Here is a 15,224-nt window from a genome sequence, read left to right on the forward strand (position 1 = left end):
AGCTACCAAGCAGGAGATATGAAACCCGTCTCTGTCCTTCTTCCAAGTAGAACTCTACTGGGTCTTAACCACAAAGCTCCACTCCGAATCTGGAAAGCAGCCTGCCCTGACCTGTTACCCTCCCAGGCATGCAGTCCCTCTCACTGAGGGTCATGTGCTGCCTTCACAGGTAAGGCTGCCGCTGGGTAGATGAATGAATGCAGTCAGAACCTTCACGGCTGAGCGAAGGAGCAGGGAGGAGCCTGGTGGGTGTTGACTCCATTTGCTGAATGGCAGACAGACCAGAGTGTGCCTACGTGCCAGGCAGTGTTGGATGATCTGTGTAGGGGTTTTATTAGGAGCCCCGGAAGAGTTGGAAGGTCTCAATATGGTGTGCTCACACTGATTCATGGGAGATGGGCAAAGTGTCCACTAGACAGCATTCTCTCTGGCCTTGTCATGAAGATATAACCTCAGAACCACCACAGGACTAGGCTTGAGCTGCCTTCTCACAGCCACAGCCCAGTAGGCACAGCTCCTGTCTGGGTGGGTGAGCCTCCTGGTCTCATCAGCAACAGCGGAATCACCTTTTCTCAATGTGCTCAGGGAGTTGGCGCACCTTTTTGTTTTTTTTAATGTATACGTTTATTAATTTGAGGTCAACTGTTTCTCGTTTAGGACTTATCACTTTCTAGATGTTGATTCCAAACCTTGTAAGATCATTAGAGGTCCAGTCTCAGCACCACACAGAACTCTGTGTAGGTCCTAGGTCTGCCCCTGGGGGAGTCACTGCCTCTCTCTGCTTGGAGGTGTCCATGTATGCTGGACAGAGGGCAGGATGACAGCCTGTTAGTGTTGGGAATAAATAAGATGATGTATATGAGACACAAAGGAGCTGCTCAACACATACCAGCTACCATCAAACACGGGCTGTATGCCAAGAACCACGCTCCCATAGTGGATCTGTTCACGTGGCATGCTTGTCAGCGCATCACTTCAGAGTCAGGTGTCATCGTGGCTTATGTTCTGACACCAGTTGTCCATCATGCCAACTGTACCAGCCACCTCAATGATGGGCCGTAGATGCCCTGCATCTCCCTACGTGTACTGTGACAAACTCTTTGTGAGAGGACTTCAACTAGAGGCAGCCTGAGTACCTGGGAAAAGACTGGACGTGGGTGTTTTGGGCTGTCAAAACAATTGGGAAATGTGTACCAAGGAATCTGTCACTGACATCTTAAGACTGGATACAACGGACTTTTCAGATATCAGAGCAGATTTGAGATTTGCCTCTAATGTTTCTCTCCTTCACTCATTCCGGTAGCTTCTTGAAGGGCCAGAGAGAGCGAGGCTCCCACATGGCCAGTGGTGATGGCCACATATTTGGACGAGCTCCTGCCCTGCGCCAGGGTCCCCCTACACTGACTGGACAAGCATACCAACTGTACCTCTTGTAATGGTGACCGCCTTCTTGAAAGTGGCCTGGTAGATATTACCAATGGTCACCAGCAGCCAGGACCCACCACTTTTGTGTGTGTGGCAGGGGACTGCACTTCCTGGCCCCCAACTCTGTTAGTCAAGCGCAAGGATACACTGCCTGCAGCTGAAGCAGCCCACCGCAGGGGCAGCTGTGAGGCGGCCCTTCTCATGCACAGTGCTCACAGGCCAAGGCCCTGTGCTGCTTGGGGGCCTGTGAGGGGCAGAGCCCCAGAGACGCTGAGACCCACAGCAAGAACCCACCGCCGCACCGCAGCACTTCAGGAGTCCTTTCAGAGGACTGACTTGATAGTTAGGGTGTCTGTGACCCTAGTCATAATTGGAAATGTCTGGTGTGGCGCTGCAGGCTAATGTGCTGGACCACAAGGTTGGCGGTTCAAACTCATCAGCTGCTCCTTGGAAACCCGATACAGGATCTGTATGGGTTGGTAACAAATCAATGGCACTTCACAACAACGAAAGGCTTTTTCCCACCATTTCCTCTACTGGGGCCTCTGACACGGGATATGTGTTCTTAAGGATGGAATTTAAGGATGGAGAGACTTTTAGCTGGATGGCTTCTTTCTAGAGTAATCTTCTTTCCAGAGTTTGAACCTCTTCAGAAATACAATCTCTGACAGCTTCAGTTGTCCCCCTTAGCTACAAATACATTAATTTTGAGGGGAGAGAAATAGCACCCTCCAAAATGAAAAACATCCCAAAAAAACCAAAGTTTGCTTCACAGTTAGTCTCAAGAAAAGAACACAGAGGGAGCTGAAGGGATGCACGTTCCTCCCTCCAAAGCTCTGTTCACCCAAGACACAAGAGCGCCAAAACCCACAAGCAGCTGCCTGGTGACACGTGGTCTGAGGAGGTGCATTATTCCTAAGTTGAAAGCCCAGCTAAGTTCTTTACTCAACATGCAGTGACAGTCTAGCTAATGACAGGAATACAGCTCCCTGCGGTAGATACACGCTCAGGAGGGGGAGTAGGAGACGAAGGCACAAGCCCAAGGGGGGTCACTACTAAGTCCCATGACTCATTCCACTCAGACTCACCCCAGCCCCACCTCCTTCCACCCAGACTTACCCAGCTCTACCCTCCTCCTTGTTCAACCCAGGAGCCCAGTTCAGAATGTCCATCTCCAATCCCCAAGTCAAATGAAACATTTAAATCCTTTACCACCATTCTACTTTGTATTTTGTCCATTACAGATTTGTCATGCATACCAACTGCTATGGTGTCCATTCTGACTGTAGCAACACTCTAGGACAGAGTAGAACTGCTGTATGGAGTTCCCAAGGCTATAAATGTTTAAGGAAAGACTTTCTCTCCCAGAGCGGCTAGTGGGTTTGAACTGACAACCTTTCAGTTAGCAGTCAACTGCTTAATTACTGTACCACTAGGGATCCTTTTATCATGCATAATTATGATTATTTATAACTGCCACTACAGATGAGACAACCTTGCTTGCCCAAAGTGAAGAGCACCTAAAGCACTTATGGTTGAAAGTCAAAGGTTACAGCTTCATTATGGATTACACCCCAACCTAAACAAAACAAACATCCCAGCAAATAGACCACTGAAGGGAGAAAATGCTGAAGTTGTCAAGGATTTCATTGTACTTGGATGACAATCAACACCCTTGGAAGCAGCAGTCAAGAAATCAAACAATGTATTCCATTGGGCAAATCTGCTGCAAATGACCTCTTGAAAATGAAGCAAAGACGTCACTTTGAGGACCAAGGTGCCCCCGACCCAAGCCTTGTATTTTCAGTTGCCTCATATGCACGCTGGCCAACGAATAAGAAAGACCAACGAAGAGCTGGTGCCTTGAATTATGATGATGTTGGTGAAGAACATTGAATGTACCATGGACTTCCCGAAGAACAAACAAATCTGACTTAGAAGAAGTACAGCCCGATGCTCCTTGGAAGTGAGGATGGCAAGACTGTGTCTCACATACTTTGGATGTATATGGAGGGATCGGGAGGAGGAGATCATGCTTGATAAAGACAAGAGGAAGACCCCCCAAGAGATGGACTGGTGCAGTGGCTACAATGGGCTCAAGTACAGCAGTAAATGAGGACGCTGCAGGGCTGGGCAGTGTCCAGAGATAGGGTCACTGACTGAGTGGCACATAACAACTACAAGGTCCCTTTGGATTCACCAACACATCCCTGTCCCCTAGACCAACGCTTGGCACAAGGACAGGGATTCAGTAAATGTTTGTGGTAGCAAAGAATGAGTAAAAGATGGGCCCAGAGATGGGTAAGGCTGAGGGTTAAAAAGGTCACAAGTGGTATAAATGGGTAACAAGTGGCCACATAAAGCCACCCAGTGGCACCGTGGAAGGAAGCTCTGTTGATCTGCTTCTTTAAAGATGATGGCCAGAAGATCCTGTGGAGTAATTCTGTTCTGTCACACACAGGGTCACCATCAGTCAGAACCGACCTGATGACAATGGGCTTGGAGGACTATGGGAAGGCAGGGCTGGAGCACTCACGTGGTGAGAGACTTCTGAATAAAGGGGGGATTCAAATGGTGCATGGGGGCCATTTGGGGTTCCCTGACAAGGTTGATGCATAAATTTTAAATAAAACTGGAAAGCTAAAAGATGTCTTAACACTTTTCAAAGTCAATACCCAGCTTTTACCAAGTTAAAACACAAAGCTGTGCCTTTTAAATCTGGTCACATACAAAATTCATTCTACAGTGCAAGAAGCACAGCAAAACAAATAGGCAATGGCAGAGAGAGTATTTTTATCCTTTAACGTGTTTAAGCTGTTTCATTCTTTGGAAAGATTGTAAAAACAAAAACCAGGGCATGAAACCCTGAATAAAAAAAAAAAAAGGCCAAAATGAAAACAGTGGTAATTAATAGTATTAGCTGATCTGAAATAGACTGGATACTCACAAGCATGTAAGTATGTGAATACAGTCATCTTTGTGATTTGAAAAAAATCACAATATGTCGTTTTGAAACAAGTCATTAGACTGTAATTCTATTGCGCATGACAGGTACTAACATCAATATCACTTTCAAAGCCTTATGTGGGGTCTTTGAAAACCCCAGTGCCTGAGAGTTTCTTCCTTAGTCAGTATGCAGTGAATGCTGGGGAAGCAGGGTTGAATGCTTTCCTTCCAATAGAATAAAGGTAGGCAGTCATTCCTAACAGCAACCCTGGCATCAGTGTCCTAGCGATGGGATTTAAATGTTCTCAGCTGACTTGGCAAGCTACTCGAACACATTAAATGGGTTACCCAAATCTCACTTTCGTTCTTTAAAGGCATTTCCTTATTCGTAATTTTTGATGCAATGTAAAAGAGCCACTTATATTCATTATTAAAAAGGAAAAAAAAAACTTTTTCAATGTGGCACAAAATACAAAAGTAATTTAAAATTCATTAGTTTGTATTTAAATATTCTAAGTTATGTCATGGACAGTAAATAAGGAAGATCGTAGAAGAATTAATGCCTTTGAGTTGTGGTGTTGGAGGAGAATACTGAAAGTGCCATGGACTGCCAAAAGAACCAATAGATCTGTTTTGGAAGAAGTGCAGCCAGAGTGCTCCTTGGAGGCCAAGATGGCTAAGCTTCGTCTCTCATACTTTGGACACATTGTCCGGAGGGAACAGTCGCTGGAGAAGGATGTCATGCTGGGTAAGGTGGAGGGTCAGAGGAAAAGAGGAAGACCCCCAACGAGATGGATTGGCCAGGTGGCATCAAGTGTGGCAGCGGTAGTGAGGTTGGCCCAGGATTGGACATTGTTTCGTTCTGCTGTGCATGGGGTCGCTATGAGTTGGTTCCGACTCGATGGCACCTGACAACAACAACAATAAGTTATGTCTAAAATTGAATATTACTTTATGGCCATAGGCTTTAATTTGCATGTTGTTGTTGTTGTTATGTGTCATCAAGTTGGTACCGACTCATAGCGACCTTATGCACAGCAGAATGAAACACTGCCCGATCCTGGGCCAACTTCACTATTGTTGCCAAACTTGAGTCCACTGATGCTGCCAGTTGGCCAATCCATCTCGTTGAGGGTCTTCCTCTTCTTCTCTGACCCTCCACCTTACCAAACATGATATCCTTCTCCAGGGACTGGTCCCTCCTGATAATATGTCCAAAGTACGAGAGATGACGTTTGACCATGTTGGTGCCGTTTTATCAATTTCCCCCATTTCTCCCTCTGTAACTGACTAAGCATTAGAAGTCATACTGTCATTCTTCATAACAACAGTTTTATTTATCTGGAAAAAAACACCCCAAAAAACTGAAGAAGACATTTTATATATTCAATTTGAGGTAGAAACTTGAGTCACCTTTACAAACCCCAGGCTGCTAAAACAGATGACCTTTCATCTGTAAAGTTAATAATTCATTTGTCCAAAGACTTGACCAAACAACAGTCTGCAGATGTGGGGTGGGCAGGTTCAAGGGTCAGAGAAGATGGCCTTCCAGTATGACTGGAACGTGTGACCAGAGAATTATGTAGGATACAGCTAGACTCTACGGCAGCGTCTGGTGACAGATCATTCTTTAGGTGGGAGGCTGTCCATGTATTGCAGGACACCTGTGGTCTCTGCCTACTGGACCACAGCTTCACGCAAGTTATGGTGATCAAGGCTGTCTCTGGACATTGCCAGATGTCTTCTAGTGGTAACGTGCCCCAGTGAGGAACCAGTGATTCACTGACCAGAGGACAGACACATGTTAACTGGGAGGGTTAGACCAGAGGGACGCATGTTAACTGGGAGGGTTAGACCAGAGGGCAGCCGCAAGTTAACTTGGAGGGTTAGACCAGAGGGTAGACGCATGTTAACTGGGAGGGTTAAACCAGAGGGTAGACGCATGTTAACTTGGAGGGATGTTGGCACAGGAAAGATGCAGGTCGCAGAAGACACTGGGAGGAGAGCATGAGCTAAAGTGACTAGAAGTCAATACCGTTAGCTGACTGCAAACGGAGGAGATCACAATCATTGTAATGAAAGATGTAGATGATCTGTTGAACGTAAAACTGGTGATCTACTCTGTGATCCTTCACTCAATTCACCATAAAAAAATGGAGAAAGAAGAAAAAACCCGCTGAGCTGAAGAACAACAGGAACAGGTCAGAGAGGGGCTCATAAGCCACTTGAAGGAACTATGGGAGCCAGGAGAAGCCTTGAGCCTTACAAAGGACCCTGGGACTTGGAACTTGACGGCCTCTACAGCCGCACGTGGTATTTCCTTGAGATAAGTATACACACCGCCTTCAGAAGTGTACACACGGAGATGTCAGCGAACCAGAGCGCCATACTGCGGCCTATCTCAATAAAGCTTTCCACGGGTTTTGTGACAGTATTGTTGACTTACGCTCAGACAGTAGCACCTGGAGAGTAAGTACAACAGTTAGAACAGAAAATAAAGCCAAAGTAGAATCAAGAAAAAAGTATATAAAGTCTAAGGCAGAACTAGTAAAGTCCAGAAACTGTTAACACAAGAAGCAAGTAACTGTTGTATCGTTATCAAAAAAAAAAAAAAAAAAGCTAGATTATGTTTTGCACAATTTACACAGTGGAAAAAACTTGGCATATCAGATTTCTTCCAAAGATTACTAAAAATATTTCAGTTGGGAAAATTCAATAGGAGAGAGTACGTCATTTTCTGACACACCAGTAGATGAATAATGGGATATATGTGTATATATTAATAGTATCAACATGTTCACAGAAGCAGCGTCAAGAAATCAAATGGCACAATGCACTGGGCAAATTGGCTGCCAAAGACCTTTAAAATGTTCAAATGCAAAGATGTAATTTTAAGGATAAAAGTGTGCTTGACCCAAGCCATGGTATTTTCAATAGCCTCATATGCCTGCGAGAACTGAACAATGAATAAAGAATAAAGAACTGAAGTCTTTGAACTTTGGTATTAGTAAAGAATACTGAATGCACCATGGACTGGCAGAAGGACAAATATATCCGTCTTAGAAAAAGTACATCCAGAATCTCTTCAGAAGCAAGGGTTGTGAGATTTTGTCTCTGCACTTTGGACATGTTGTCAGGAGACACAAGTCCCTAAAGGAGGACATCATGCTTGGTACAGTGAAGGGTCAGTGAAATAGAGGGAAGACCCTCAACGAGATGGATTGACACAATAGCTGGAACAACAGGCTGACACATACTTGTGAAGATGCCCTGAGCACTTTCGTTCTGTTGTACATCGGGACACTATGACTGGGAACTGACATGATGACACCTAGCAAAAACTGAGGCGTCTTCAGAAAGTTTGTAGAAAAATGAAAGTAAAAGATAATGGAATTTTTCCATAAATTTTTGACAACACCTTGTGTATCAACATAAGATCATATATTAAGAAAACATTTCTCATGGGGTTTTAAATGTTTATTACCATCTAACCACTAAAGGAAACAGTCTGAAGACTAAGGTGCACTTGACTCAAGTCATGGTATTTCCAATGGGCTCACATACATGTGAAAATTGGACAGTGAATAAGGAAGACCACAGAAAAATCAATGCATTTGAATTACAGTGTTGAAGAATATTAAAAGTACCAAGGCCTGCCAAAAGAAGAAATAAATCTGGGTTGGAAGAAATACAGACCGAATGCTCCTTAGACGTCAGCATGGCAAGACTTTGTCTCTCATACTCTGGACATGTTGTCAGGAGAGACCAGTCAAGTGAAGGATCAAAGAAAAAGAGAAGGACCGCCAGTGAGATAGATTGGCACTATGGCAGCAGCTGTGAGGAGGGAGCAGGGCCAGGCAGTGTTTCATTCTGTTGTGTGTAGGGTTGTTGAGTCAGAACCAACTCGAAGACACGTAACAGCTACCACCACCAATAGTGGGCCCCTTTTACAACAAACCTCAGGAGACACACTCTAAAGACATGTGCTCTGAGGACTTTATTTAGTGAGATAGGCACACGTGGGTACAATTTTTTATGCTATTTAAAGAAATAAGGATAAAACAAAAAACCAAGACCCTGAGCGAAGTGAAGCTCCCTTCCCTCTGGTGGAGTGAGGCCTTCCCTGGCAGTTCACCTCCCTACTCAATGCTCACCTTCCCACTTCAGAAAGTGCCTGGGGATCTGTTTTACTTAGGAAAGGACACTGATGGGGTTTTTAAAGAGGTATCTTGAAAATATACCAAAATAGCTGATTTCTCCCCTTGGGATTTTTATTTTGTTAATGTACTACAGCTATAACCTCCCACTTCAGACAGAGAAGTGCCTTTGAGTCCATCTCTGTCGCCACACACAGACCGGAGCCTCGCGCCAAGTGAGTGAGGGCTAAGAGATGTTCTCATGAGTCAAGCGTGCGCTGCCAGTTAACGGAATGATGACTCCAGGAAAACTCTTCACCCTTCCTCTATCTGAAGGCCCCAGTACTCCTCTGACGGCACTCTCTGCACCAGACCAGGAGGGCACTGTTCCAGAGCCAGCCTGCATGGCTGCAATCAAGCAGATGGAAGCTTGCTCCCTGAGGCAGGTGCCGGTAGAAGTCTCTGGAAGCACTGCCTCGATTTGGCAGGATGCACTTCAGGCTAGTTCAGGCTTCCCTTGCAGACCTCCACCACTGGGGGCACGGACCCCTCAGAAGTATGCAGCACTTGATGGTTACTTCACCTCTCAGCCTCCTCCGAGGTTAAAACCCCCAAGCGTGCCCAGTCTCATCTCACATGGGGTCCTAGCATGCACCCACCAAGGTCACCTTGCTTGACATGAATATGCAAAAATCTTTCCTTTGACAGTTTGCCCATCTCACATTTTACTAACATCTTGGAAAGATCTCTTGTTGCTGTTGTTAAGTGCTGTCGAGTCGGTTCCAACTCATAGCGACCCTGTTTGGGTTTCCAAGGAGTGGCTGGTGAGCTTGAACTGCCAACCTTGTGGTTCAGACCAACCTGGCAGTCCAGCCCATTAAGCAGCAGCACCACACTAGGAATCTTATTAGGACGTTATTCCTACACTAGTAAGGCACAGTTGATTCCTACACTAACTAGTTCATTCCTATATTCATTCATTGAACAAAAAGCCCCACTCTCATGGAGTCGATTCCGACTCACACTGTGGTGACAGGTGGTCAGAGTCAAACCCGCTCCTAGGGCTCCCGAGGCTGTACTCACTGCCTGCAGAGTGGCTGGAGGGGGCTCAAACCACCCACCTAGGGTTAGCAGTCAAGCACCTGAACCACTGCATCACCAGGGATCCTATGAGTCTGTTGTTGTGAAGGGCTGCCGAGTTGGTTGTGACTCACGGCAACCATGTACAGGGTTTCCGAGGACGGGCTGGAGGGTCTGAGCTGTCAACCTTGCAGACAACTGTCCAGTGCTTACCTTCCAGGGTCACACCAGGACTCCTGTACTACTGAATCCTAATCCCTGGATTTATTGGTTTGGTCCTGGATTTTAAGAGCTACACCAAGATGTTGGTAAAGGCTGAGATTAACAAAAAAAGTCAAAAGAAAGCAATTTGATAATAATTAGCAAACACCTTAGACTGGCTATAAGGTACTTAGGAAATGAGTCTAAATAGTCACACAGAAGTTATACTTAGTAGAGAATCTGCAAGAGGTGGAGAAACGCCCTTTGTCAGAGCGCCTCCAATCGGTCCCAGAGGAAAGGGCTGATGTTACACTCTTACAGGATTGTGCTTAGAATGGGAAAGACAACACTGGATTGTGAACCACGAACTTCTGGACTGTGAACAATGAGGTCGGCAGTTCAAACCCAACAGTTGCTCCTCAGAAACACCAAACAGGGTTACTGAGTCGGGAACTACTCGCCGGCACTTCACAACAAGACAGTTAAGATGTATGTTTTATGTGCAGGTTTACCTTCTGTTTCTTGGGAGAAAGGAAGCCTAGAGAGGTCTGCAGTAAGACAAGCCCAAACTTCCACCCCAGAGACCCCCAGAGACACGGTGGAGGGAGAAAGGTTTGTGCCACCTGTCAGAGTGGCCCACAGTTCTGGGAGACGGGAGCCACTGCTGATGGCCTCTACACGGAAGGAGCTTTTCGGGAAGGCCATTTAGCAACAGGAACCAACAACCTGATTCAAATGTACTTTGATTCAGCAATAACCTCTTCTGTCTTTAGGACAAATGTCTTGATCATGAGAAGAATAAAGAAAAAATGGCTCCTGCCTACAGAGGACCGCTGTGGGGGTTAATAGAGAAAACCTACTGTCTGAAAGCCCAGTGGCAGGTGACTGATGAGGTAAATTGTAGCGCACGGTAGAATGCCATGGAGTCATTTACCCACCGTGCAGAGGGCCAGCGCAGAGCATGCAGGGAAACAGCATTTGTGCACAGTGAGCCCTGTGAGAGCCAAACAGGCAGGGGCTGCCCTTTTTCTGGGGCTCCAGTTTGACGGGGTACATGCAGTCTTACCACTTTCCTATTGCTCATTTCAGTGGTTAATACCCACGTCTTCCTTCTCTGAGAGGTTTCTGCTTTACAGAAGTTCTGGCTTTCCTTGTACAGTTACGGAAATATGCCTAAAGAAGCAGGTCTGAAGGTAGTTCCTGCTGTTAAAAACGAATTTAGTGGGATTTCGGGTGATAGGCGTTTTCTTGTTTATACTTTTCTTTTCTGCATTGTTTGATTTCTTTAAAGAACAGTGAGAACATATTTTTGCCAAATAATAAATATACCCAAAGTCCACATCAATTTAAAATCTTTCGCAATAACTAAGAATGTTTTCAGTCATGGTTTTGTTGTCCATGTTATGTCCCTTCTACTACTGAGGTTTTAGCTCCTAGGAGGACAAGACCTGCTCAGGGCGGCATGTACATGTATTCAAGCTTGTACACACTAGTGCTGGGACAATAGTCACCTCAGCGCAGTAGACGGAGGACTCGGTCTATAGCCAGTTACTACAAGAGCAGACAGCCTGTCGTACCTGGCGGGGTCGTTGATTACAGACCCATGGCCTCTCCTTCTGGAGGGAGACGAGGATGACAAGGCAGCCTAACCTCTTCAGCCACCCTTTCACCCATCGGTAAAACTGAGAAGTAAATGATTCACAAGTCTCTGCTCTTGAGTCTCATGTATGTAACTGTAACTGCAAGGGGCCTGGCTTGCTCATTCCTTCTGATCCATTACTTTGTGATGGCATTACCGGTTAGTGCCGACACCTTTCCATATTTACCATGTGAGGAGCAGTTATTACCAATGTTCTCTCAATAGAAGACCTCTGCTCTCTTAAGCAATGTGCTCAGCTCCCACCAGCCTGGAACTTCCCAGTGCACAGCTGCACGTCATCAAGTGGATTCTGACTCACAGCGGCCTCGTGTGTTACACAGGAGAACTGCGCCATACGGCTCCCAGGCCGTAAACTTGGCAGGAGCAGACGGCCAAGGCTTTATCCGGTGGGTTTTAGTATGTGGCCCAGCACTTAACCATTGTGCCACCAGGGCTCCTAGCAGCTGCAGTTATAAAGTGAGCCTGTATAGTAAGGGTTGTTGTTATTGTTGTGAAGTGCCGTTGAGTTGGTTCCAACCCATAACGACCCTGTATAGGGTTTCTGAGGAGCAGCTGGTGAGCTTGAACTGCCAACCTTGTAGTTCCGACGGCTTTGCAGTCTGATGCTTTAATCCATAGTTCACACTAGGACTCCATAGCAAGGGTGGTGGTGGTTATGTGCTATGGAGTCGGTTCCAACTCATAGTGACCCTGTACAGGGTTTCTGAGGCTGTAAATCTTTATGGGAGCAGAGAGTCTCATCTTTCTCCCACGGAACTACTGACCTTAAGGTTTCCAGCCTGATTCATAACCACTATACTACCAGAGACCTTTTTTCTGCCAAAATTTATAACATCATTCATGGGCCATACAAAATCATCAACTTAAAAATTAGCCTGCCAAGCTTGCAGAATGTGCCCTATATAAGAACAGAGGGAATAGAAGCAAACACTGTTGAATGATGATGCATAGAGACTATAATCATTGCAATGAAACAGTGTGTAAAACCAAAGTTCTCCCATGTAAACTATCACTCAATTCACAAGGTCGGTTTGAACTCCAAGGTCAGTGTTTCGAGCTCACCAGCTGCTCCTTGGAAACCCTATACAGGGTCACTATGAATCGGAACCAACTCGATGACACTTAACAACAACAACAAAAACAACATGATGGCTAGAACTGCAGTTGTCTTGGCTGGGCCAGACCAAATGATTTTGTAGGCCTTATATGGCCTGTGGACCAGACATTCCCCCACTTCTGTATAGGATTTCTGAGGAGTGGCTGGCGAGTTTGATCCACGAACTTTGCAGTTCAAACTACCTTGCAGTCCAGTGCTTATCCTACAGTGCCACAGAAACCATACACCATAAAATGCTCCTGTTTTACTTTTCACACATAAGCTACTGTGATAAAAGTAATGCACCTTCAGACATAAACCAATGAAAACTGTCCAGTGTAAAGTAATCATTGAAACCAAACTGAATGATCAAGTCGCTCTCTGGTCTGCAGGCTGTTCAAGGTAGAAAGGATGGAGCTAGGAGAAGAAGTGATAAGAACCTACAATGATCCCTACCCAAGCAGGGAGGCCCCCCACTAAATCCTGGTCAGCTGACAGGACTGCTCCCCCAGCTCTGTTTCGGAACCTCGGATTAATTGAGGTATCATTGTGTGATGTTATAAGATAAACACTGAACTGCTTGCTGCAAGGTTGGCGATTCCCACACACCAGCCACTCCTTGGAAACCCTATACAGGATCGCTTTGAGTCAGCATAGACTCAACAACATACAACAACAACACTGTGTCAAATACCAGTGTATATTGAATGTACTAGATACAGTATATGTTAAATGAGATTCCATAATTATGAATGAACAGAGAGTAAATCCTAAACACTTTTAAGAAACTAGAGAGCACTGGTGGTACAGTGGGTTAAGCATTAGACTACTAACCAAAACGTCAGGAGTTCTAACCCATCAACAGTCTGCTTCCATAAGGATTCCCAAACTCAAATCCCATGCGCAGGTCTACTCTACCCTATAGGATTGCTGTGAGTCAGAACTGACTTGGTGGCAGTGGTTTTAAGGAGGAACCGAAGAGTGCTGGGGAGTCCAGGTGTGGCACTGTAGGAGAACCACAAAATCGGCAGTTCAAACCCACCAACTGCCCCTCAGACACCCTATACAGCATCACTATGAGTTAGAACCGACTCAATGGTACTTAACACCAGCAAGGAGTGCTGGGTGATGCTGATGGTTAATTATTTGCCTATTAGCCAGAGTGTTGGCCGCTTAAAGCATTCAGAGGCACTTTGGAAGAGAAGCCTGGCAACCTGCTTCTGAAAGGTCCCAGCCTTGAGAACCCCGCGGAGCACAGCACTTCTGAAAGGTCAGAGCCTTGAGAGCTCCGCGGAGCCCAGCGCTTCCTGCACACACAGGGTTGCCAGGAGACTGCAGCCATGAGGCCAATCCACTTGACAGCAACCAGCATGGCCAGGGAGGACTGGTCTTGAACCACAGTGAGACAAGTTCCCATTCAGACCAGCAGATGGAGCTGTGGATTCAAACAGGGAATGAACACAACCTGCTTCTCAGCCAGCCATCAGATGGCGCCTTTCTATCTGAGCTGATTTAGACACCAGCAAAGTGGAAGTTCTGGTGTGGCGCTGTGGGGTAATGCACTGGACCACAAGGTCGGTTTGAATGGCAATGCTGGCAGTTCAAATTCACCAGCCGCTCCTCAAAAACCCTATACAGGGTCGCTAAGAGTCCAAACTGACTTAACAGCATTTAACAATAACAGCAACAATTAGGAGTTCTGGATTAGGCGTTCTGGTGTGGCACTTTAAGATCAACATTGGATTGCAAACCACAAGGTCAAACCCACCAGCCTTTCCTTGGAAACTCTATACAGGGTCTCTATGAGTTTCTAAGGAATGCAGACTCGACAGCATTTAACAACAGCAACCAACAGTTATTGGAATATCCACTAAAATGGGTTTCAGTTTTCCTGCATTTATCTAGAATGAGCACACCAATTATTTTAGTGTGCAGAACTAGACCACTTTGTTCAACATTTTCTGATGAATCCTTTTTTCCTTAGTCATAGAAAGAGAACTAAATTTTCCAAGAGGCAGCACATGGTGATATAAATCTGTCACTTATCTGAGTGAAGTCTCACGGTTATTATCAGAACTCTAACTACAAAGTTAAACCTACCATATTGCTGTCTACAGGCCTCAGGGAAGGGGTCATAGGATAAAGCTTAAACTTAGAACCTAAGATCCGGACAGCCCACTGTGCTTCAGGGAAGACCCACATGCTCTTCAGAATGTGCAAACTAGTTAGTGGAAGCCGAGGTCTTAGAGACATGCCCTGTAAATGGTCCCAGTGGGTTGGTTTTTCTGTGAGACGTCAGACACAGAGAGCAGAGGAACAGGCCTCGAGACTGTAGGAAGAGGGTGTGTGTGTAGTGTCTCACCTTAAAGTAAGAAGAGAATGTGGTCAACAACGCCTGTCCGAAAATCTTCCTCCCCAAATGTTTTATTTAGACAAGAATCCTCTTACCAGTCCCGTAAAATAAAGGAGCACATGTTCTAGAAATGGAAAGATCAGTCCAGCTTAGAAAGCATTCAATTCAATGAATTTGTAGGTTTAGCAAAATTTGGACTGATTCATTCTAATGACTCTTCTATATCATAGAAACTATGTCAGAGTTTCAAATACCTTAAATGTCCACTAGTTAGTTAATGGCATACACACATGTTCTTCTTGGATTTCCTAGTAATGTATAAGTAAT

General features: G+C 45.6%; 1 protein-coding gene across 1 annotated transcript in view; it reads right to left on the minus strand.

The window, feature by feature from the left end:
- The window catches only part of TMEM242 (transmembrane protein 242), a 32,069-nt gene that overhangs the window by 389 nt on the left and 16,456 nt on the right, over positions 1–15,224 (minus strand). The gene's annotated exons all lie outside the window — the stretch shown is intronic.

This window comes from Chrysochloris asiatica, unplaced genomic scaffold, assembly GCF_000296735.1.
Source record: "Chrysochloris asiatica unplaced genomic scaffold, ChrAsi1.0 scaffold00117, whole genome shotgun sequence".
Lineage (NCBI taxonomy): Eukaryota > Metazoa > Chordata > Mammalia > Afrosoricida > Chrysochloridae > Chrysochloris > Chrysochloris asiatica.